General features: G+C 38.3%; 1 long non-coding RNA gene across 1 annotated transcript; it reads left to right on the forward strand.

The window, feature by feature from the left end:
• The first annotated feature begins 16266 nt into the window (after positions 1-16266).
• LOC145799178 (uncharacterized) lies at positions 16267-18404 on the forward strand. Its single transcript, XR_014341195.1, has 3 exons — positions 16267-16391; positions 17313-17366; positions 18130-18404. It is a non-coding gene; the product is annotated as an uncharacterized LOC145799178 (long non-coding RNA).
• Positions 18405-24152: the final 5748 nt, after the last annotated feature.

The raw sequence follows: 24152 nt of genomic DNA on the forward strand, positions 1-24152 counted from the left end.
AGCTTTGAATTTACTTTTTGAATGAGATTTTGTTAATAAGATCGAGTGTTTAGAAGGATCCCCTGAATGGTTTGAGTGAATTTTGACTTATCGGCGCAAAGTCCTTCATGATTTAAAAAATTTTAAGCTGTTTCTTTTGTAAAACCTACGAAGATAGGTTCAGAATTGTCCGTGGTGTTCTACATTGTCCTAGGGATTCTCTTCGCCGTTAGGTGATCATTTTGGCAAACACAAGGCAACTTTCAGACTTGCAAGTACAAGGCGGCTTTTAGATCTCACAATCATAGAATTTCTCCCCCTAGTGTTTTCATTACATCAAAAAAGAAAAAAAAAACCAAAAAATGAAAAAAAGCAAAAAAAAATAAATATATATATATATATATATAAATGAAAGAGGAAAGGGAAATAAAGAAGAAAGAAAAGAAAAAAGGAAAAAGGAAAGGGAAAAGAAGTTAAGCGCCAATCCAGGGGTATTCATTGGATTGAAATCCAATCAACTGTGAAGAAATGAAGTGTTGTCTGAATTCGGGAAAGCCAATGCGAGGAAGTACCATGAGAAGAACCAACTCTAAAAATGGAGCAAAAGAAAGGAAGAAGACATGCATAAGAGAATGAAGAACCAAACTCAAGTCAAGGTGAAGCCAATTCTAGTGTTAGGGAAAGGGTGACTGATTGATCAAATTCACCGCAAATGTTGTAACACTTTCCTTGAGAGGCTCGCTAGGTCGAAAACCCGAAAGGGCGACCTAGGCAAAAGTTAGAGCATGAAAAATGAGAAATAAATAAATAGAGCTTGCAAGGTTAAAAACCCGAAGGGGCGACTTTGGCAAAAGTTCGAGCGCAAAAAAAGAGTTTCAACACTCGAGTAAACCTCAGCCATGAACTACGTTGACTTGATTGCCATTCTTGGGATACATAGGCTACTTCATCCTGAAGTTCGATCTCAACCATGTTCATCTCATCCATCTCGACCCAATCATCTGGCCGAATTCACGTCGTCAGCTTTGCATCAATCCATGAGCTACACCTACTGCTATGCATATCATACTTGTGTTAGGTAAGAAAGAACTAGCTTGAATTAGCAAGCGGAGCAATTTTCAATACTTGAACTTATCAGTGGAATATCTAACTTAAGCAACAAAAAATGAATCAAAACTCGGGTTTTGCAAAATTGAGTTTTAAAGGGAACATAAGTAATACTAGGGGCACTATGAATGATCAGTCACCTTGAGCCTTTTTCTGCTTTTGGATGAGTTGTGAGTTCTGTTGTGTCATGCCTGGTGTTTGTTTCAGTCTACGCTATTCATCAAGTCACCATAACGTATCTGTCGCTCGAAAGCACTCTTCATCGAGTCACCATAGTGTGTTTGTCGCTCAAAGTTCAACAGAGTGGCATCGCTAAAATTTCATACACGAATGTTCACTCCAAACTCGAAAATAAGTCCATGTGTGGAATTCATAAACATGCTGAGAGTGCTCATACAAAGAGGCATTGCATTCAAGATCATTGCAAAGTATAAATGAGGAATCTGTCACTGCTTTAGTGGGGGTTGGAGTAAGTTCTCAACATGCTGGGATAGAAAAGAAGCACGAGTCTGATTGGTTGGCAACCATTCCAAGATCTGATGATCCCCATCACACGTGCCTACATAATGTTGAAAAAGGTGGCCAATGAGTGGACACTAACGGCAATTTGCAGTACATCTGATTGGGTCATCAATTAAACAAGGGGCATGAACCTAACCTTTCTCTCAATTCGCTCAGAGCCATTTATCGGGCACTTTCCCCTTGGTTAGGGTGAGCTCACCCTCATGATGATTTTGATATGATTCAGCTTTTGAAAGTTGTCTCTGACCATTTTAAAATCTCTCTTGGGATTGTCATCTTCCCTCTGATTAATACATGTGCTTTGGATTGTGCATGCATGCTCATACATTTTGGTTGATTTGAATGGCGTGATTGGTTGCTCATGTTTCGTCAAGTTACCTTCCGCAGTGTTTTTCAATTACATTGCAATAAGTTGTGGCAAGTTGATTTCAAATAAATTGTGGCAAGTTACCCGACACTTATTTCATAAGGTACATCACGCATTACTCTAGTTGTAATAACCTGACCTTCGTACATGACTCTGATATCTTTCGGTCATCTATTCTGTGCTTTTGAATGCTTATTGTGAAATTCTATGTGAAATTACATTGAATTAAGTGAAACTTGGAAATATGGATTCTTATCTGTTGAACAAGAAAAGTATTTGTCGCACTTAAACTGTTTGACTCAAAAATTGGAAGCCTTAATGGCTTAATAATTTGAAATTGATTATATATCTGTGATCAGCATAATTTTTAAGTAATATTAAGCATGTTTGCGAAATTTCAATTTGGAATGCGTAAATGATGGAATTTCGTCTTATTCACCATTTTTATAAAGTGTATATATATGAACCAAAGCTCTTTAGATATTTTGACTTAGAAATTCATTGAAACAAATCTCCTGGAAGAGAAGTTTAGAGAAGGGTTTGAGACGTAGGGGGACTAGATCATCAAGAAGGTGAAGAAAGTGAGAGACTCAAGCCTAAGGTAAAATTATTCATTATTTATGATTCTTCTTTTGAATTTGAGAAGGATTCCTCCTTTTATGAGGCTTAGAGTGTGAGAGGAAGTGGGTATTTGATTCTTGCATTAAAATGGAACATGGTTTATCACTTTGGTGTTTTGAAATTAATTTGGGGTTATATGTGTAGGAAGTTATACTTTATTCCTTCTATTAGCATGTTTGAAGTTAATTTGTGATTATGGCCATGTGTATATGTTTAAAGTGTATGAAGTATGAGTTGAGTTGTATTTTGGTTACGGAATTCATAGGAAGTTGAACTCACTTCTTGCTTGAAGATCTAGTTTATATTTATCATCATCATGTGTTTGTAATGATTTTTGAACCATGTTTTGGTATATAAAGAATCTATTTTGGACCTCATGCATGATCACCAAACATGGGGTTTTGTATGAAGGTGGAACTGCCAAACAGGGGCCAGGCCGAACGTGCGGAGAAGAGGAAAAAAAACGGGGAAGCATACTGTTTTTGGCCGCTCTAGCGGTGGAGGGGGACCGCACGTGCGGTACATGTCCGCACGAGCGGAGGGTATGGCCGCACGTGCGGCCCAGGTCAGAAATCCCATTCGCTTCGTTTTACGTGCTCAACCCTCAACTCTTTTCGGAATTTGTGTTCGATACCTGTTTATGATTGTACATGCAATTGAAATGTAAAAATACAAGAAATGGTTTAAAAGAAGAAAGAAACTAATATGTGTTATCTATGTGTGTAGGACACACCACAGGGGGAACCACCGCTCCGCAACAACACTGTGAGTAATAGTACAAGAAATGTACATTTATTTACCATTAATATCTGTTATGAGTATTCTGTTTTCTGTTAGACATGACATTAACATATGTATTGATCGGAACTTGGTGACAATGTAAGGTTGACTACATTTCTGTATATTTCTGGTCCGAAAGGCTGTTCAGTATATTTCTGGGCCGAAAGGCTGTTCTGTATATTTCTGGGCCAAAAGGCTGCTCGGTATGCATTTGGGCCGAAAGGTTGTTCTGTATTTCTGGGCAAGTAGGTCATTCTGTTATACCTGTAATACAAGGCCCAAGGTCGTTTTGAAAGTAAAACACTATCAGACTCATTAGTTGAATTTCATTTTTGTGAATGCACCGTTATGCATTGTGGTTAAAGTTGGTTATTAAACTGCTTAAGTACTATTATTAACTGAGCTTGTCTCACTCTGTAATTTTGCCTGATTCTGTAGGTAATCAACTTGGAGGTCAGTCCTAGCATTGTTATCATCTATCTTTTGTCAACTTAAGGACAACCAGGCACTTGGAGAAGCCCTTTGCATGCTAGTGTAGTTTTGCTAGACTTTGTCATTTTGTACTAATGTTTTGTGGGCTGAAGTCGATTTGTATCTAATGTTTGTTATATGCCCAACCTCTGGGCTGGACTTGTAAATGTGTATGTAACTTAATCTCAGATGCATGTTCACTAAATGTTTAATTCCGAGTCGTGGTCCTGGCATATTTGTAATAGCTCAGTGGATGTGTCTGCATGTTATTCTATTATATTAACGCTTCCGTTCAGGCCCCGGATATTTTATTTAGAAGAGTAAGCGTGTGTTTCTGAGTAGGTCATGCCCGAAATTTTAGAGGCAAGTTTGCGGTGTGACAAGTGGTATCAGAGCACGAGTTGCTATCTCACACACGGATCCATTGAGCTTCAGGATGTCTAGAAAGATGTAGGCATCGTGTAGTAAAGGAAGATTGATAGCAACGTTAAATGTTTTCTGCTAATGCTAATGATGATGACCAATGTCTATTGTATTATTTTGTGTATGTTGTACTTGATTGTTTTGTAGACTATGGTGAGAACAAGGACCGAAGATCAGGAAGATGCTACCTCAGCACGGTTGGACAGGATGGAAAGAATGATTATGGAAATGGCGGAAACTCTACGACAACAACAACAGCAACAACAGCCATAGCCGCCACCACCACCAGTACCCCCACCTGTAGTGCAAGATATTCACGCTGAGGACCATACCATTACACTTACTAAGGAGTTTAAAAAGATGAAACCACTATCATTTAAAGGAGGAATTGAACCAATGAAGGCTGAGGCATGGGGGTTAGGGATAGAAAAATTATTCGAAATTTTCCCTTGTACTGAAGTTCAAAAGGTGCAACTTGCTACTTGCACTCTTGAAGATGAAGCACGGCGGTGGTGGATGCTTACAAGAACAATGCTTCTGGGGTTGACATGGGACAAGTTCTTGGCGCTGTTTTATGATAAATATTTTCCCCAGAGTATGCGAGACAAGAAGGTGACCGAATTCGAAACATTGAGACAAGGAAACAAAACTGTTGCCGAATATGAAGCTCAATTCGCGGAATTAGCCCGGTTTGCACGTCACATGGTAGATGCAGAATATAAGAAGGCGTGAAAATTCGAAGGAGGGTTGCGGGGTACTATTCTGGACCGAGTTAATGTGTTGAAGTTGCCTACCTACGTTGATGTGTTAGAAAGGGCTGTTATAGCAGAAGGGAATATTGCTGCTCAGACTCGGATTTCTGAATGGAAAGGAAAGAGGCAGAACAACCAATGGTTCAAGGGGTCAACTACTCCACCAAACAAGAAACAAAATTCAAGGACCTCCAGCACTACTACTCCTCCTCAAAATTCAGCTCCTGTGTGTTCAGAATGTGGATGGAGGCATCGTAGGATTTGTCACCGATTGTCTGGAGCATGCTTTCGATGTGGCAAAACGGGTCATTTGATAAAAGACTGTCTGCAAAAGAATCAACAAACTGGTAATAAGGCCGCCACAAGCTCAGCAGGGTCTACACCGACTCCTAATGCTAAGTCAGCTGCTAAACCTGCTAACAATAAGGACACTATGAGGCAAGACAGGGTATTTGCGTTGGTTCCGGGAGATGTATATAATGCAACAACAGTGGTGTCAGGTACATTTATGGTTCATGGTCATTCTGCCTACGTCTTATTTGATTCTGGCTCTACCTGTTCCTTTGTGTCAAAATTATTTGCCAAACATTTCAATAAACCTGAAGAAGACTTGACTTATGTGCTGTGTGTATCTTCACCTATAGGAAATTCCATGATCTGTACCTCTGTATATTCTGCCTGTGAACTTCTAATTGGGGATGTCCATGTATATGCTAATCTATTACCACTTGATATGACTTCTTTTGATATTATTCTGGGAATGGATTGGTTGGGTGAATATAGTGCCACTATAGACTGTCTGACGAAGCAAATCAAATTCCACCCTCCGGGGCAATCAGAATTTACTTTTCAAGGACAGGGAGTAACTTCTCCACCGTATGTGATTTCTGCAGCAAGGGCTTGTAAATTAATTCAGAAAGGGTGTTAGGGGTATTTATGTAGTGTTTTGGAAGGGCCAATAATAAATGCGGATGCTGATGCGATTCCAGTTGTCTGTGAATTTCCGGACGTCTTTCCGGAAGAATTGCCAGGAGAATTAGTGGACTGTGAAATAGAGTTCACGATTGAAGTGCTACTGGGAATCCAACCCATTTCTAAAACCCCGTATCGAATGGCACCAGCTGAAATGAGGGAATTGAAGACTCAGTTGCAAGACCTACTGGATAAGGGGTTTATCCGCCCGAGTGTTTCTCCGTGGGGTGCACCAGTCCTGTTTGTGAAAAAGAAAGACGGAACACTCCGATTATGTATAGACTACCGGGAGCTTAATAAAGTAACAATCAAGAATAAGTATCCATTACCGCGGATCGATGATTTATTTGATCAATTACAAGGGGCACAGATCTTTTCCAAGATTGATTTACGGTCCGGATACCACCAATTGAAAGTTAAAGCTGATGATGTTGAAAAGACAGCTTTCCGAACCCGATACGGTCATTATGAATTTCTGGTTATGCCCTTTGGAGTTACTAACGCACCCACGACATTCATGGATTTGATGAATCGTGTCTTTAAGCCCTATCTGGATGAATTTGTTGTGGTCTTTATTGACGATATCCTCATTTACTCAGAGAATGTAGAAGCTCACGAGAATCATCTTCGTTTAATTCTTCAAGCCCTCCGAGAAAAGAAGTTGTACACAAAGTTAAAGAAGTGTAAATTCTGGCTACGTGAAGTGGCATTTCTGGGGCATGTTATAACTAAGGAAGGAGTCTCTGTTGACCCAAACAAAATTGAGGCGATCGTGAACTGGCCGACTCCGACTAATGTGACTGAAGTGCGTAGTTTTATGGGGTTAGCCAGATATTATAGGAGATTTGTTCAGGATTTTTCTAAAATTGCTGTACCACTCACACAGTTGACTAAAAAGGGAGTTGCGTTTAAATGGTCGGAACCGCGGGAATCTACTTTCGAAGAATTAAAAATGAGGTTAACTACAGCTCCAGTCCTTGCACTACCATCTGGTACTATGGGATTTGTGATTTATAGTGATGCTTCACATAAGGGACTTGGTTGTGTGCTTATACAAAACGGAAGGGTTATCGCTTATGCCTCTCGACAGCTTAAACCTTATGAGAAGAATTATCCCACGCATGATCTTGAGCTAGCTGCAGTAGTTTTTGCTTTAAAGATTTGGCGGCATAATCTGTATGGGACTACTTGCGACATTTATACCGACCATAAAAGTCTCAAATACCTTTTCACCAAAAAAGAGTGGAATATGCGCCAGCGGCGGTGGGTGGAGCTTATTAAGGATTATGATTTACAGATCCACTATCATCCTGGTAAAGCCAACACAGTGGCAGACGCACTTAGTCGGAAAAATGTGGGAAATTTGGCAACTTTATTGACTGAGAAAAAGGAATTGATAAGTGAGCTGAATAAGATGGGGGTCGACTTGGTGATACATAGTCAAGAAGCAATAGTGGCAACAATGATGGCCCAACCGACATTACTTGAGGAGATTAAATTACGCCAAATGGAGGATGGAGCTCTAAAGAAGATATGTGAGGAAGTGGAGACAAAACCGAAACTGGGGTTCACTTTGACAGATTCTGTGCTTAAATTTCAAAACCGAGTATGTGTTCCTAATGTGGTGGAACTTAAACAGAAATTGATGGAAGAAGCACATACCTCCAGAGTTACAATGCATCCATGAAGTACCAAAATGTACCGGGATTTGAAACAAAATTTTTGGTGGCCAAGTATGAAAAAAGAAATCGCGGAGTTTGTCTCTAAGTGTTTGTAATGTCAGCAGGTAAAAGCAAAACATCAGAAACCAACAGGATTATTACAACCCCTTCCAATCCCGGAATGGAAATGGGAACATCTGACCATGGATTTTGTTGTAGGCTTACCACGGACACCTCGAGGAATGAATTCTATATGGGTCGTTGTCGACCGATTCACAAAGTCCGCCCACTTCCTGCCTGTGAAGACCCAGTATAATGCAGATAAACTTGATGTGATCTATGTGAATGAAATTGTAAGGCTTCACGGTGTTCCGGTCTCAATTGTGTCAGATATAGATCCAAAATTTGTTTCAAGGTTCTGGCAAAGTCTACAGAATGCAATGGGTACAGAAATAAAGTTTAGCACAGCTTTCCACCCTCAAACAGATGGACAATTCGAGAGGACGATTCAGACGTTAGAAGATATGCTTTGAATGTGTGCTCTGGATTTTCAGGAAAGTTGGGAAACCCATCTGCCGTTGGTTGAGTTTGCATATAATAACAGTTACCATTCGAGTATTGAAATGGCACCCTACGAAGCTCTGTATGGAAGACCGTGTTGTTCTCCCGTGTGTTGGGCTGAGGTTGGAGATAGGCCATTGTTAGGGCCAGAGATTGTCTAGTTGACAACTGAAAAAGTTGGAATTATTCGAGAAAGATTGAAAACTGCCCAAAGTAGACAGAAGAGTTATATAGATAACCAGCGAAGGAATTTGGAGTTTGACGTGGACAGTCTTGTTTTTGTGAAAGTTACCCCAATGAAAGGACATCCAAGATTCAGAAAAAGGGGTAAACTGACACCCCGATATGTTGGTCCCTTCCAGATCTTAGAAAAAGTGGGTCCAGTAGCCTACCGAGTTGCCCTACCGCCACATATGAGTCAGATTCATAACGTGTTCCATGTTTCTATGCTTTGAGGATACCTTCCAGATTCGTCACATGTTATTGGTTATCACCAAATTGTGTTGATTGACAAGTTAACATACGAGGAAAAACCAATTCGAATTCTAGACCGTCAAGTGAAACAGTTACGGAACCGAGAAATTCCAATGGTAAAAGTGGAATGGCAAGAGCATTACGGAACTGTGGCAACTTGGGAAAAGGAAGATGAAATACGACACCAATATCCGCATCTATTTCCGTCCTAAGGTAAAACAAGTTTGGAGGACCAAACTTATTTAAGGGGGGAGAGTGTAATAACCCGACCCTCGTACATGATTCTAGTATCTTTCGGTCCTCTATTCTGTGCTTTTGAATGCTTATTGTGAAATTCTGTGTGAAATTACGTTGAATTAAGTGAAATTTGGACATATGGATTCTTATCTGTTAAACAAGAAAAGTATCTGTTGCACTTAAACTGTTTGACTCATAAATTGGAAGCCTTAACGGCTTAATAATCAGAAATTGATTATATATCTGTGATTAGCATAATTTTTAAGTAATATTAAGCATGTTTGCGAAATTTCAATTTGGAATGCGTAAACGATGGAATTTCGTCTTATTCACCCGTTTTATAAAGTGTATATATATGTACCAAAGCTCTTTAGATATTTTGACTTAGAAATTCATTGAAACAAATATCTTGGAAGAGAAGTTTAGAGAAGGGTTTGAGACGTAGGGGGACTAGATCATCAAGAAGGTGAAGAAAGTGAGAGACTCAAGCCTAAGGTAAAATTATTCATTATTTATGATTCTTCTTTTGAATTTGAGAAGGATTCCTCCTTTTATGAGGCTTAGAGTGTGAGAGGAAGTGGGAATTTGATTCTTGCATTAAAATGGAACATGGTTTATCACTTTGGTGTTTTGAAATTAATTTGGGGTTATATGTGTAGGAAGTTATACTTTATTCCTTCTATTAGCATGTTTGAAGTTAATTTGTGGTTATGGCCATGTGTATATGTTTATAGTGTATGATGTATGAGTTGAGTTATATTTTGGTTATGGAATTCATAGGAAGTTGAACTCACTTCTTGCTTGAAGATCTAGTTTATATTTATCATCATCATGTGTTTGTAATGATTTTTGAACCATGTTTTGGTATATAAAGAATCTATTTTGGACCTCATGTATAATCACCAAACATGGGGTTTTGTTTGACGGTTGAACAGCCAAACAGGGGCCATGCCGCACGTGCGGAGGTCGTGGCCGCACGTGCGGAGAAAAGGAAAAAAAATGGGGATGCATACTGTTTTTGGCCGCTCGAGCGATGGAAGGGGACCGCACGAGCGGAGGGTATGGCCGCACGTGCGGCCCAGGTAAGAAATCCTATTCACTCCGTTTTACGTGCTCAACCCTCAGCTCTTTTCCAAATTTGTGATCGATACCTGTTTATGATTGTACATGCAATTGAAATGTAAAAATGCAAGAAATGGTTTAAAAGAAGAAAGAAACTAATATGTGTTATCTATGTGTGTAGGACACACCATAGGGGGAACCACCGCTCCGCAACAACACTGTGAGTAATAGTAGACGAAATGTACATTTATTTACCGTTAATATCTGTTATGACTATTCTGTTTTCTGTTAGACATGACATTAACATATGTATTGATCGGAACTTGGTGACAATGTAAGGTTGACTACATTTCTGTATATTTCTGGGCCAAAAGGCTGTTATGTATATTTCTGGGCCGAAAGGCTGCTCGGTATGCTTCTGGGCCGAAAGGCTGTTCTATATTTCTAGGCCAGTAGGTCGTTCTGTTATACCTGTAATACAAGGCCTAAGGCCGTTCTGAAAGTAAAACAATATCAGACTCATTAGTTGAATTTCATTTTTGTGAATGCACCGTTATGCATTGTGGTTAAAGTTGGTTATTAAACTACTTAAGTACTATTATTCACTGAGCTTGTCTCACTCTGTAATTTTGTCTGATTCTGTAGGTAATCAACTTGGAGTTCAGTCCTAGCATCGTTATCATCTATCTTTTGTCAACTTAAGGACAACCAGGCACTTGGAGAAGCCCTTTGCATGCTAGTGTAGTTTTGCTAGACTTCGTCATTTTGTACTAATGTTTTGTGGGCTGAAGTCGATTTGTATCTAATGTTTGTTATATGCCCAACCTCTGGGCTGGACTTGTAAATGTGTATGTAACTTAATCTCAGATGCATGTTCACTAGATGTTTAATTCCGAGTCATGGTCCTGGCATATTTGTAGCAGCTCAATGGATGTGTCTGCATGTTATTCTATTATATTAACGCTTCCGTTCAGGCCCCAGATATTTTATTTAGCAGAGTAAGCGTCTGTTTCTGAGTAGGACATGCCCGAAATTTTAGAGGCAAGTTTGGGGTGTGACACTAGCATTGCTCATTTCCCTCTACATACCATTCATCTTTCAGTTTGTATCGCACTGTTTTGTACACCTTGAGCTCGCACTGTTTTGTGCATTCACCTTCCGTCACACTATTTTGTGCACCTTTCATCACACTATTTTGTGCATTCGTACATCTTCACTTTGTATCGCTCTGTTTTGTGCACCCTATCTCGCACTATTATGTGTATCTTTTATCACACTATTTTGTGCATTCGTACATCTGTCTCTTGTATCGCACTGTTTTGTGCATCTTGGATTGCACTATTTTTTGCATTTGTACATCTGTCCTTTCTATTGCACTATTTTGTGCACTTTGTATCGCACTATTTTGTGCACCCTGAGATCGCATTATTTTGTGCATTCACCTCACATCGCACTGTTTTGTGCACCTTGCATCCTATTGTTTTGTGCATTCAACTTGTATGGCACTGTTTTGTGCACCCACGTCGCACTATTTTGTGCATTCACTTTGTATTGCACTGTTTTGTGCACCTCACTCTCACTGTTTTGTGCACCTCACCCGCACTGTCTTGTGCACTCGCAGCATCTAGGAGACCTTAAATCCTCTAGAGGTGCAATTCCTTTGGTGTTTGTCGTGCCCGAACGGCTTCAGGCAATCTGGTATACCCACCTGACTGTGTTTGTAGTGAGTTCAATAGCAATGCCTAGAACGCAAAGGTTCAGAATTTCTGAGACTAAAGTCTGGTTTAAATACCCAGGGGTGTATCCTCAGTTTGAAATCTGTATAGCAACCTCATAGGTTGAGGTAGCTTGTATGCGCCTCAATTTTGGATATTGAACCAACCTAGTCTGTCACCCTGTTGAAGAATAGGGAAAGGTGCAAACATAGCCAGGGAGAAAAGTAAATGAAAAAGAAGAGAAAGATCCCCAACAGTATGAGGTGAGTCATCACCAATTGCCCCTGTAAGGTACTTTCACTTCCCAACTACTACATCATATCCATTATTACCTATTACCTCCATCGCATTGCATATAACTTCTATCGCATCCATCTACCCCATTGTCCATTACATCCATTACATCATACTATTTTATCACCTGCATCCTTTCCATGTTAAGCTTAGTCTAGCATGTGCTCATACCTTTTCCTTGTTGAAACATGGTTCTGTCAAGTGTAAGTAGCCATGTTGCACTGAGGCCAGCATTGAGGGTGTCGGTACCTTTTTTGTGTTAGACGTGGTCTATTTTGTGTCCATGCCCTCTCTAGGTAAAACGTAGTTCGACTTGTACCCTTATTCACTTTATCCATTGCATCCATGGCATTGTACTTTATCTTGTTGCATTCAGCATTTATGATCATTATCTTCCCGCTACAAATCATTCCTCACTTATATCATACCATCCAATTAATTGTACTCTTTTTCTTTCTACGAAAAACATAGTTTTGCAGGTGCTCACACCCCTTTCATTTTAAAACATGGTTCTATTATGTGTAAGCATTCATATTGCACAGAGGCCAGTATTGAGGATGTAGGCACTTAGCCTGTGTTAGACGTCGTTTGGCTCGTGTCCACTTCTTTTCTATATAAAATATAGTTTGATTTGCATCCCCATTCCTTTAAAATATTTGTGTGGTAAACACTATTTGTGGTTTGATGATTTCATTATATACATACATTGTATATCATTTGCACCCTACGCTTGAACTACGCTGGTTTGATTCATTACAACGGGATACGTAAGCAACCCCCGGATTTAACCAACTACATCTACATTTTGTTTGTTCACCCAAGTCTTGTGGCCTTATCAAAATGGGTCATCTTTGGGCTTTGACATTTACTCACGTCAATTCATGACTTTGAGCTCTATTAAAGAGAGGCAACTATAGACACCCCATTTTTGACCACCCTTCAGACTTAGGCGCTTTATTCCAAACACCAAATAATGAAAGTTACACTATGCAATCTTTTGCATTCTCAGCAAAGAAATTTGGATTCAAGCTCTAATCCCAAACCTTGCACCCCATTTTGGCCAAACTATTTTAGACCTTAAAACCCTCCTTTCAAAATATTTTTCCAAATGCTTCTACGACGTTCTGAGGCTCGCATTTCGTTCAAAACATTGCACTTTTTGGTAAACCGAGTAAGGACAAAGTAGAGATACATGGAAGGGGGATGAACTCTTTGAAAAATCTTTAAAAACATCTTATTTATAGGATTGGAGTTGGAGGAAATAGACGAGGAGGCAAGAAAACTAGTTTAGGAAGAGGTTGGGCATCAATCCGTTAAGATATAAATGAGAAGCATTCACCAATTTAGGAAAATCTCTTTGTACGCTTATATTTTAGATGTGAGGTCACTACCATTGGAAATTAGACTTCCGGAGATTCAATTTAGACTCAAGAATCACCAAAACCCGAGTCCGGATGAGAGAGATATGCCCGTTTGAAGTCGAGCCTGGAATGCTGATTTTTGGAGCCGGCTGGGTCCATGTAGATCCGGCCATGGCTCGTTTAGAGCCGGCCAACATTGAATGAAAATTTGTCTAGAATGCCTTTTTAGACATGGCCTTGCATTATTTGGTCCGGCCGCCGGTTTTTTGGAGCCGACCGGCTGTTTTGGGAGCCAACCGGCTCTCAATAACGCCAAACCGACAGCTGGCGAGAATTGGACAGTTGGCTTTGTTTGAAGATATTTTTGACCAAATTGGCTCAAATTCTATAAATAGAGCCCCTGCATTCAGAATTGGGGGTTAACGAATTTTCCAAAGGCTTTGAAAAGCTAAAAATACCCCTCTCATCTTTAACACCTTTCTCCACCTTCAAACCTTTTTCAACAATACATACACAATACTTGCACCACTAGTGCTTGTTCTTGAAGCTTTTTCTTAAAGTTTCAAATCATATTTCATAAACTTGAGGGTGCTTTGGATTAAGTTTGATCAACAACCATACATACTCTTTAAAGAGGTATAACTCTTATCATCTTTTTCCTTTGTTTTTGCTAATCATCTTCTTCATTTTCCTTGAGTTTGTGCACTGCTGGAGGTGACTTAAAAGGGATGAAATATGTGATTTAATTCACAAAACATGGAGGGATTAGCCACCCCTCCTTAAGCTTGCTTGCCTAGCTTGTTGTCTCCTATTTCCCTTCACTTTTTTCCACCATTTCGAAGTAATTTTTGCCACCATTTTTGGGTTGTTTTGGGACTGTTCTTAGACTATTTTGGGGTTGAAATATGTGATTTAAAATTGCAAAAAGTGGAGGGGTTAGCCACCCATCCTTAGGCTTTTTTCCATAGCTTTTTCTCTACTTTTTTTACTTACTTTCAATTGCTTTTAGCTACTATTTTTTACATTTTAGGGGATTTTATGGGTTGTTTAACTCATTTAAATAGTTTATACTTTGAATATCATACTTGTTGTGTTTTAAGTTCTCGTGGCTTTGGTTGTTTAGGCCTTAGACACCGAATCAATTGAGTTGATAGCTTTATTTACCTAGTTTTCATGCGAAGAGTTTCGTTTTAAATAATCAAATTTGCATAATCATTTCTACATCCTCTCTCCTTTCTTCTTTTCTTTTGTTCAAGAGCTATTTCAAACAAGTGCTTGTTTTTCAAGGCATGAGAAAGAGATCTATGCTCAATGGCTTAATCTCTACGGAGGTACATCGCAAATGTATAGTCTATCTTTCATGCTATGGGTCACTTCTCGTTTGAAATTTCTTCTCATTTAGTGGACTTAAACATCACTTCAGACAAAGTGATTAAGTAATGGAAAGGACTAATAAAAATTGGCCCAAAATCAATGAAACCAACATAAAGAAGATGAATAAAATTGGCTGGATTAGGCCGGGTGTTATGCCAAGTCCATCACTCCAAGAATTGTCACTTATCAATCCATGATATGTTGATGAGACTTAGGGTGTGTCTACTTCCCTCTTTGAGCCTTCATGTTAAGAGGGAGGGGTGGTTTTCCATTACATTTATTCAATTTTGTCCAAATGTGTTCGAAACCATCAAGTCATCAAATTATGCTTGTTGGTGGTTTCAGACTCAAAATCATTCATCTCTTGAGTTTCGCATGACAGAGAAGAGTAGAAAGGACAAACAAGGACTAGAAAGGCTCTATCTACAATAACCTCACCTTAGAGCACAAAATAGGTTTTGTCATGAAGATTAGGGTCGGCCGACCTTGTTGAGACCGGGTCGAGCCTCATTGGGGGCCGGCCAGCCTCCAATGTGTGGTAAGCAGTGGCCTTTTGCAAAAACAGAGTGCAGTGGCTAAAGGTGAGGCAGAGCAGTTTGGGCAGAGAGAACAACTTTTGGGCACTTTGCATGCGATCATTGTGTCTCATAGTTTCTTGGATTAATATTCTCTTTATGATTGTTGTAATAATTCTTATTGTTAGTAATTATTATAATATCCTTGTGCAATTATGGTTGTTTATTAGAAATAGCCATGTTGTAATAACTTAGATGTCTAATTAGCAGTTAGCTAGTTTATTTTATTTATTCGAATTTGTAATAGTTAATTTATTTCGGACATTTGCACACTTTTTCGCATCCTCCGGCGCAAGGGCAAATATGTAATAAGCATGTATGTCTTCCCACCCCCATTTTATTCTCCCTTTTATTTACCCACTTATGATGGTAGCATAGGGCATCATATTTACTTAGCATTCCCTACACTTGTTTCATGTACATTTGGATTTGGCTCATCATACTAACCAATGTCAATTTCAATTTCTTCCCTTGAATACTTGATTTATCACATGTCTTGAGTTGAATCGTATAACATGCTCATAGCTGAGCCTATTAAAAATCGCATAATTTGTGCGTTACATTAGTCACATTGCATTGTTTAGGAACATGCATGTGAGAACCCGAATATAAAAATTAAGTAAATAATTAAATAATAATATTACAATCTCATATATTTTGGTAGTGAATTCTAAGGTGCAAATTAAATATTATTGGAGGATCTTTTAATTAATTTTAAATTTAAAATAAATTTATGGTGAAAGTATTTAATTTAGAGGCAAGATTTATTATAAAAAAAATATATAGAGAGTGAGAGGAGGGTGTGACTTGAACTCTAGACCACAAGGTTAATATATAAGACTCTTGCTATTTGAGTTGCATATAACTTATATATATGTTTTGTATATTTATCTATTTATTTGACCTATGTGTGCCCACCATTAGTATAAAATAAAATAAACACAAACCCTACTCTATTATTTGTTCACCACATAGGGCAACAACACAGCAGCCACGGGAGAGGGTTTGAGAGAAAGAAAAAAAGAAGAAGATGTTGCAATCAAAGAACTTTTGGGTGTGTTATGTTGTGTGTGATCATCAAAGGTTAGCCCTCCTAGGTTTTCTTCTCTTCTTTCTTTGTTCTTCATCCTTATTCTATAATTATTTTATTCATTCATGGAGGTTGTAGGTTTATATATTTTGTATATATATATACTGTTAAGAAATTTGAGGAGTTAAATTCATGTATAAAGATTGGGTATTATTCTTAGTTAAAAATTCTGCGCATAATCACGAACTTTAAAAATCAAGAAACCATATCAAACGGATGAATTTTAATCTGAAATTTTTACAGTAGATTAACTACATATTGAATTGTATACCTGATTTTTTTTCATAATTTTTGGGAATCGAAATCCATATAAATTGAGGAATTCAAATCTGTCCAGGAAACCAGTCCAAAACAGTAAATTCGGGAGTGTTGTTCTCTTTGGGTATAAATCCAAAAATTATCAAATTAGTGTCATTAGAACCGGTTACGAGTCTAGTTTCATATGTTTTTGGCCTTGCATTGATTGCTCGTGTATATTAAGAGAACCGTCAATTTCTTTAAAGTGCTGCAGAAAACAACCTGTTTGGATATAATAAATTGTAGATAATTATTTTGATAAGCAAATCAAGTGAAACTAGTTGGGTTTGAAACTTAGGATATATTAGATCATATCTGGAGGTTATTGGAATTTTTCGAATAGCGTGGAGTGGATTTTGTAATTTTCAAAGTTAGCGAATAGGTTGGGAAGGCTTGTTTGAAATTTTGTTTTATCTTAAAGTCACAATTAATTAAGTTTCGATCGGAACCTATGTCTTGGGTGATTTTAGACCTTGAAGAACATAAACTTAGGTAATATTTAAGAGTAAAGGTGAGTTGGGTTGAGCCGTGTTAGTGCGCTTTAGTTTGGGTTACTTAGTTCGTATTCTTTAGTATTTTTAAATTAGTAGTGACGTGTAGTTTTCATATTGGTTCAGGGCACTAGTTGGACTTTCATACTCTATTCAAGGATTATATTATTTCGTTTCCAGGTGAATAGTTTCATGCTACGTATTTTTATAAATGTTCCCCTACCCTGAACTGTTGGAAAATTAAATTGTTGTTTCAAGATTAAACTGTTTTGATAAATTATTATATTATCAATTGAATCAAATTATTTCTGAAACATGTGTGAACTTGGCATACTGTAAACTATTTGTTTTGGTCTCATGTTTATAATGATGAACTACCATGTTTTGCGAAACTGATGTGTATTGATTATTGGGACCATGTGTGTATTTAGTCCAGGGAAATTATTCCACTGTGTGTGGTGACTCTGGCCACTAGGGAACAGATCCGGGTTGGGCCGTGATGACTCTAGTGCTCAACTATTGTAAGGAACAGACCTTTAAAAACAACTAGGTGACCTTCAATCGGATCGTCTTTGAGAAAAGGCCCAGGTGCCACCCTGAGGATGACTCTTAGTTCGGTATTGGATCCAACGGGGCTTATAGCCTGAAAAATGTGTGGCAGATTATTTGTTTTTATTGGTACCCAGAAAATTATTGGTGTTCATGTTATAATCTGTTTTAAGTGGAAAATGTTGTTTATCATGTTCTTGCGAGACATGAGTATTTTAAGTGTTGAACTGTGGAACCTTCTTTTGAAACAGATTGTATTTACCAAACTGTATGCCAATCTAGTTTCTGTGATATATATCTTATTTTGAAATTTATCCTTGTTTTTAAAACTGTTTTTACTATCCATGTTGCTACTCACTGAGCTATCAGCTGACTTAGTTTTTATCACTTCCAGGTGTTAGAAGGATTTAGAGTGGACTCATGGCATAGCGGGGACTCAATTGCATGGACCTCTAGGGCATTCCTTTAGTTTAGAGTGTTATGTCAAGCTTGTGCATATTTATATTTATTCTTATCGAAGTTCATTTAGGATTATTTTTGATATGTGGGTTGTCTATATCCCATAAGTTTGGATGGTTTTTGATTGCGGTTGATTTTGCCGTTTATAATTGTGACATGTCTGGATTGAGTTTTGGTTATTTATTATTGGACTATTGTTCAGTTGTTCAATGTGATTGGATTCGTGTTTAGGCTTACGTGTGCCTTGGGCTAAGTCCCTGTGGGCCACGGCCGGTCATGCCCGGATTTGGGGTGTGACAATGCATGTTTTCTAACCGTTTTGCTTTATTTGGCTTACCTTGGAGTACTTGGTGAGCACTTATTGTTTTAGCATATGACATTGTATGTTTGTGTTGCCATATCAAGCATAATACTATGAGGCTAAGTGCTTAAGTGATATAACTCTTTGAATGCCTATAGATGAAGACTAATTGCTAAAATTGGGATAAGTTGATTAATGTACATACAAATTCACCTTTTCAAGTGACGATGTATCAAAAACAATTTTCAAAATAACACATGAAATTAAAGTGTTCAAACTTTTGCAATTTAGTCTATACTTGTGTTCAACACCTAGTAATGTTAGCCTAAATAATCGAAACAAGAGCGTATAATGTACATAAAAATCACATCGTAATTAGTGGAGGTTGATCTTTGATCGGGTGTGGAGGGTGTTCAATTCATGACCTTCCCATCTCATACTTAATTTCCCAAGCCGAGACACTTTGGTGATGACGGACTAATGGCCTTTGGCACGAGTCACGGGTTTCCTAAATTTTCCAAAAAAAATATTTAGGTGGCGACTCTGAAATCTGGCAAAGCAGTCTATTTTTGACATTTGATTCAAACGTCAATTTTCAAAAAGAATTATTGAATTTGGACTCTTTTTGTGTTTTCATTATTTTACATTGCACTTGTGAAATATCATATTTAAAACCACGAGAGTCCAAACTGTAGGGCTAGTTGTATCCGAAAGGAGCACGAAAAGCAAGCTACTATAATTGAGAGGCATCGTTTGGCCTTAATCTTTACAGCACAGAAGTTGGGCCATTATTTTTTGGAACAACTGATCGATGTTGTGACCAGGAGTGAACCTGTCTGCTACATACTGAGCAAGCTTATTCTGATTTGAAGAATGGCAAGATGGCTTTTGGCTCTAGCAGAATATGACATCACTTGCATTACGCCCAAGGCTATTAAGAATCAAGCAATTGTAGATTTCCTAGCACAATTCCCATATGGTGAACATGAACCTGCAAAGGTATCCTCACCTGTTGAGGTCCATGTCTCAGCAACTGCGGTTGAGACTTATTGTGATTTAAAATTTGATGGAGCCTCTGGGGCTGGGAAAGGTAGAGCTGGCATAACACTAACCAATCAAGAGTGGAGAAGTTCCATTTATGATATAAGCTTGACTTTGAATGTTCAAACAATGAGGCCGAATATGAGACGCTGATACTGGGTTCGATTGCTACCCAAAAGGAAGGTCATCGCAAGTTGAAATTTTGGGGAGACTCCAAGTAAGTTTCAATCAAACACTGGGTGGTTTCGCCTTGAAGGAACCTCTTTTGGCCTCATACCGCACCATAGTTCAGAAGTTGCTCACTCAGTTTGATGATGTCCAAATCCAATACACCCTTCAAACACACAATCGTTTCTCTGATGCCCTGGCTACACTGGGGACAAAGGTGGACAGACCAGATGATAGTATAGCCATCGTTATAGAGAAACGAACAACACCAGTAGTGTTAGCTGAAGGACATACAGAGCAAGATGCTGAAGAATGAAAAGCAGACATAATCTAACAACTGAAAATAGGCCAAGGAACAGTCAGACCAGCAGAACTTGCATCATTCCTGCTCCTCAGCAGAGAGTTATATTTTTGTTGTCCCAAAAACTTGTTTGCAAGGTGCTTCGGTAGAGATGAAGTAACTTACAAACTTAAGTAGATCAAAGCTAATTCCTACAGTGATGGAGATATCAGTCTATACCGATGGATGCAGAGGCAAGGGTATTATTGCCCAAAGATGGGAAAGGAAAGTGCTGAGTTGTAGTGGCAATGTCCAAAATGAAAATCCCATCCTAAAGAAGAAGAAGCTCATTTCCTAAGAAGTGAAGAATAGAGACAACCATATATTGACTATCTTGGAAGTGGCACACTACTTGAGAACAAAGCCGATGTAATTAGAGTTAAGAGGCGGGCCTTCCGTTTCTTCCTTGGTTAAGGCAAGCTATACCAAAGATGCTTTGAAGGGGCACCTTTGGCATGTTTATCAAAAGATGAGGCAAACGAACTGCTGAGGGAAGCCCACAAGGTAGAGCATCAAAGAATGGTAAAGTCATTGTATATGCTTCTCGACAACTGAGACCACATGAAAAGAATTATCCGACTCATGATTTGGAACTTGCTGCAGTAGTATTTGCATTGAAGATTTGGCGCTACTACTTGTATGGGGCAACATGTGAGGTGTACACAGATCACAAGAGCTTAAAATATTTCTTCACACCGAAAGAGTTGAACATGAGGCAACGGAGATGTTGAGAATTGATAAAAGATTGTGATTTGCAAATCGTGTACCATCCGGGGAAAGCTAACACTGTTGCTGATGCACTTAGTTGGAAATCAATTGGGAATCTAGCTTGCTTACTTACCGGGTGAAAAGAATTGCTACACGACCTTGAGAAATTTGAGGTTAAAAATGTTCTTCAAGAACAAGGTAGGACATTAGTGTTATTTCTGCTCAACCAGCGCTTATCGAGGAAATTAAAGAGAAACAACAACAAGATGACTTTTTGAAGAAGATTATTGATGAATGGGAATCCAAACCGAGGCCAGCTTTTCTTTTTGAAAATGGTGTGTTGAAATTTCAAGGCCGATTGTGTGTACCGAATGATGTTGAGTTAAAAAGGAGAGTTTTGCACGAAGCCCATAATTCAAAACTTTCTATTCATCCAGGAAATACAAAAATGTATCAAGACTTGAAGCTCAATTTCTAGTGGCCGGGAATGAAGAAAGAAATTGCCGAATTTGTGTCTAAATGTTTACAATGCCAACAAGTCAAAGTCAAGCATCAACGACCTGCAGGATTGCTTCAACCACCAACCACTACCAATATCGAAGTGGAAATGAGAGCACATTACCATGAATTTCACTGTTGGACTACCTCGCTCCAATGGAGGTATGGATTCAATTTGGGTAATTGTTGATTGTTTGACTAAGTCTGCCCATTTCTTACCTGTCAAAACAATTTATAATGCGGATAAGTTGGCTACAATTTACATTAATGAGATTGTTAGATTGCATGGAGTGCTTGTGTCCATTGTTTCTGATAGGGACTCGAAGTTCACATCAAGATTTTGGCAAAGCCTGCAAATAGCATTGGGTACTGAATTGAGATTGAGCAGTGCATACCATCCACAGACAGATGGCCAGTCAGAAAGAACGATCCAAACTCTGGAGGACATGTTGCATATGGGTGTGCTAGATTTTCAAGGGAATTGGGAAACTCACTTGCCTCTAGCCAAATTTGCTTACAATAATAGTTTCCATTCAAGCATTCGTATGGCGCCTTTGAAGGCATTATATGGCATAAAATGTCGGTCTCCTATTTGTTGGGTAGATGTTGGAAATAGGCCTTCACTTGGGCCTGAGATTGTGCATGAAACAATAGAAACGGTGAAATTAATTCAACAAAGATTGAAAACTGCACAAAGTCGATAGAAAAGCTATGCAGATGTACAAAGGCGAGACAGGGAATATGAAGTGCGTGATCATGTTTTTATTAAGGTGACACCAATGAAAGGGCAGACTCGCTTTGGAACCAAGGGCAAGTTAGCACCGAGATGTGTTGAGTCGTATGAAATCATCGAAAAGACTAATCTAGTTGCATATCAGGTGGCACTTCCTCTCGAAATAGAATATATGCATAATATCTTTCATGTCTCAATGTTGCGGGATTATCTTCAGGATCCTTTTCATGTTATTGAGCCTACTCGTGTGGTGTTGAGTGATGACTATTCGTATGAAGAAAGGCCTATTCAAATTGTGAATCGGCAGATCAAAAAGTTGAGAAATAAAGAAATCCTGTTAGTGAAAGTGGATTGGCAAAATCATGGTCGTATTTATGCAACTTGGGAAAGGGAAGATGACATGAAGAAAAGATATCCGGACATTTTTCCACTTGATCCTGTATTCTTTCTGGAGGAAGGTAATTGAGTTTGGAGGACCAAACGTCCTAAGGGGGAGAGGATGTGACAACCACCTCTTTAATTAAGCAAATTAATTAAATTAATTATATGCTTATTGTTAATTATGAAATTATGTGTCATGTGAATTATGTGCCATATGATATATACTTGCATTGATTGGTATTGTAGTGTTATTGTGAACAAATATGTAGCATCATGGATTTAACCTATCTAAATCATTAATTTTACCAAGTTAAAAATTTAATAATAGAATATGAAATTAGAGCCTAATTCATATTAGGAAAATTAAAACTAGTTTAATTTAAGTTATAACGTCGGAGATTAGTTTAATTTAAATGAAAGTAATTAATTTAAGTAATGTTGATTTTAATTAATTGAAGTAATTGAAATATTGAAAGAAAAATAAAAGAATTGAGTATGATAAATCTTTACTAGTGTCCTACTCAACTATGCATTTATGTAATTGGGATATAGAGTATAGTGGCCTTATGTTGAATAGAATCAGCCACGTAGAGAGAGAGGGGGAAAGAGTGTGAGAAGGTAAGACTTCAACAATTCAACAAAAAGAAGAAGAAAGAAAGAGTCAGGAGGAAGGTAGAAAGTTAGCTTGAACCTTCATAAATCATCAAAGTAAGGTAAGTTTCTCTTTCAAATTCTTGAACTTAAGACTCCAACACTCATCATTTCCTAAGATATAAGGTTAATTAAGATGGATTCATGGTTAATTAGGAGTTTTATTGTGGAAGTGGACAAGTTAGAACATGCAAGTTAAATTAGGAATGAATCAAAGGAAATTGACCTTAATTTCTCCATGCATGGCATGAATTTACGACATTTAGGTTTATATGCATATCCTCTTGCATGATCTTCATGGAGTATACAAGTTGTAAAGAGTTTTCCTCACAAAGTTTAGAATTAGAATTATTGAAACACATGACTCATACTCGTCACTTCTTGGAAGCTTTGAACAACCATGTGGAAAACTTAATTTAAATTGTGGACTTGCACGATTTTATTGTTACTCCTATATGTCATTTTTACATGAACTCTTTGAAGTTCAAGATTTCATATCTTTTCAAAACTTTGAATCATTTAAATGGATAATTGAGTTTCTTTCAAAGCCATGGTTTGTAATCAATGTTCAAGGCTCAAATTCTAACATGATTACATGAGGTTTTGGGTGTGTATTGCATGTAAATGGTGTTGTTTTTGTACAAGTATTGCATTGCCAAAACAGGACAGATTTCGGCCTCAAAAAGACCCAGCAACACACGTAGAGCTTGGGGCCCCACACGTACAGAAAACAGGGCAGTTTTGTGTTAAACACTGAAATAAAGGCAGGTGCGGGGGGCACATGTGACACTAGTCCCGCACGTACGGCTAAGCCCTCTGCACGAGCGGCCCTTTTGGACAACCACGGTTTGTTTTTCGCTCCTCTTTTCTACCTTCCGGGCCTCCGTTTACATGGTTTTAAAGTGTATTTAATGTGTATTGTATCTCATGAGTGAACGAATGAAAGTTAGAACCAAATAAGTGAACAATGAATGAAAAATTGACTGAATGATTAATGAAGCGAATAGAAATAGAAGTATTTGAATCCGATATGAATGTAATTGAGTTACTGTGCTTGAATTTGTTTGTTTAGGTCGGACGTTGCGTCTTTAGTGCATATTAGCACGTGTTTCACGAAGTCCACTGTGAGTAACAATG

The sequence above is a fragment of the Camellia sinensis genome, chromosome 9 (genome assembly GCF_055761805.1).
Source record: "Camellia sinensis isolate YWXY chromosome 9, ASM5576180v1, whole genome shotgun sequence".
Taxonomy (NCBI): Eukaryota; Viridiplantae; Streptophyta; class Magnoliopsida; order Ericales; family Theaceae; genus Camellia; species Camellia sinensis.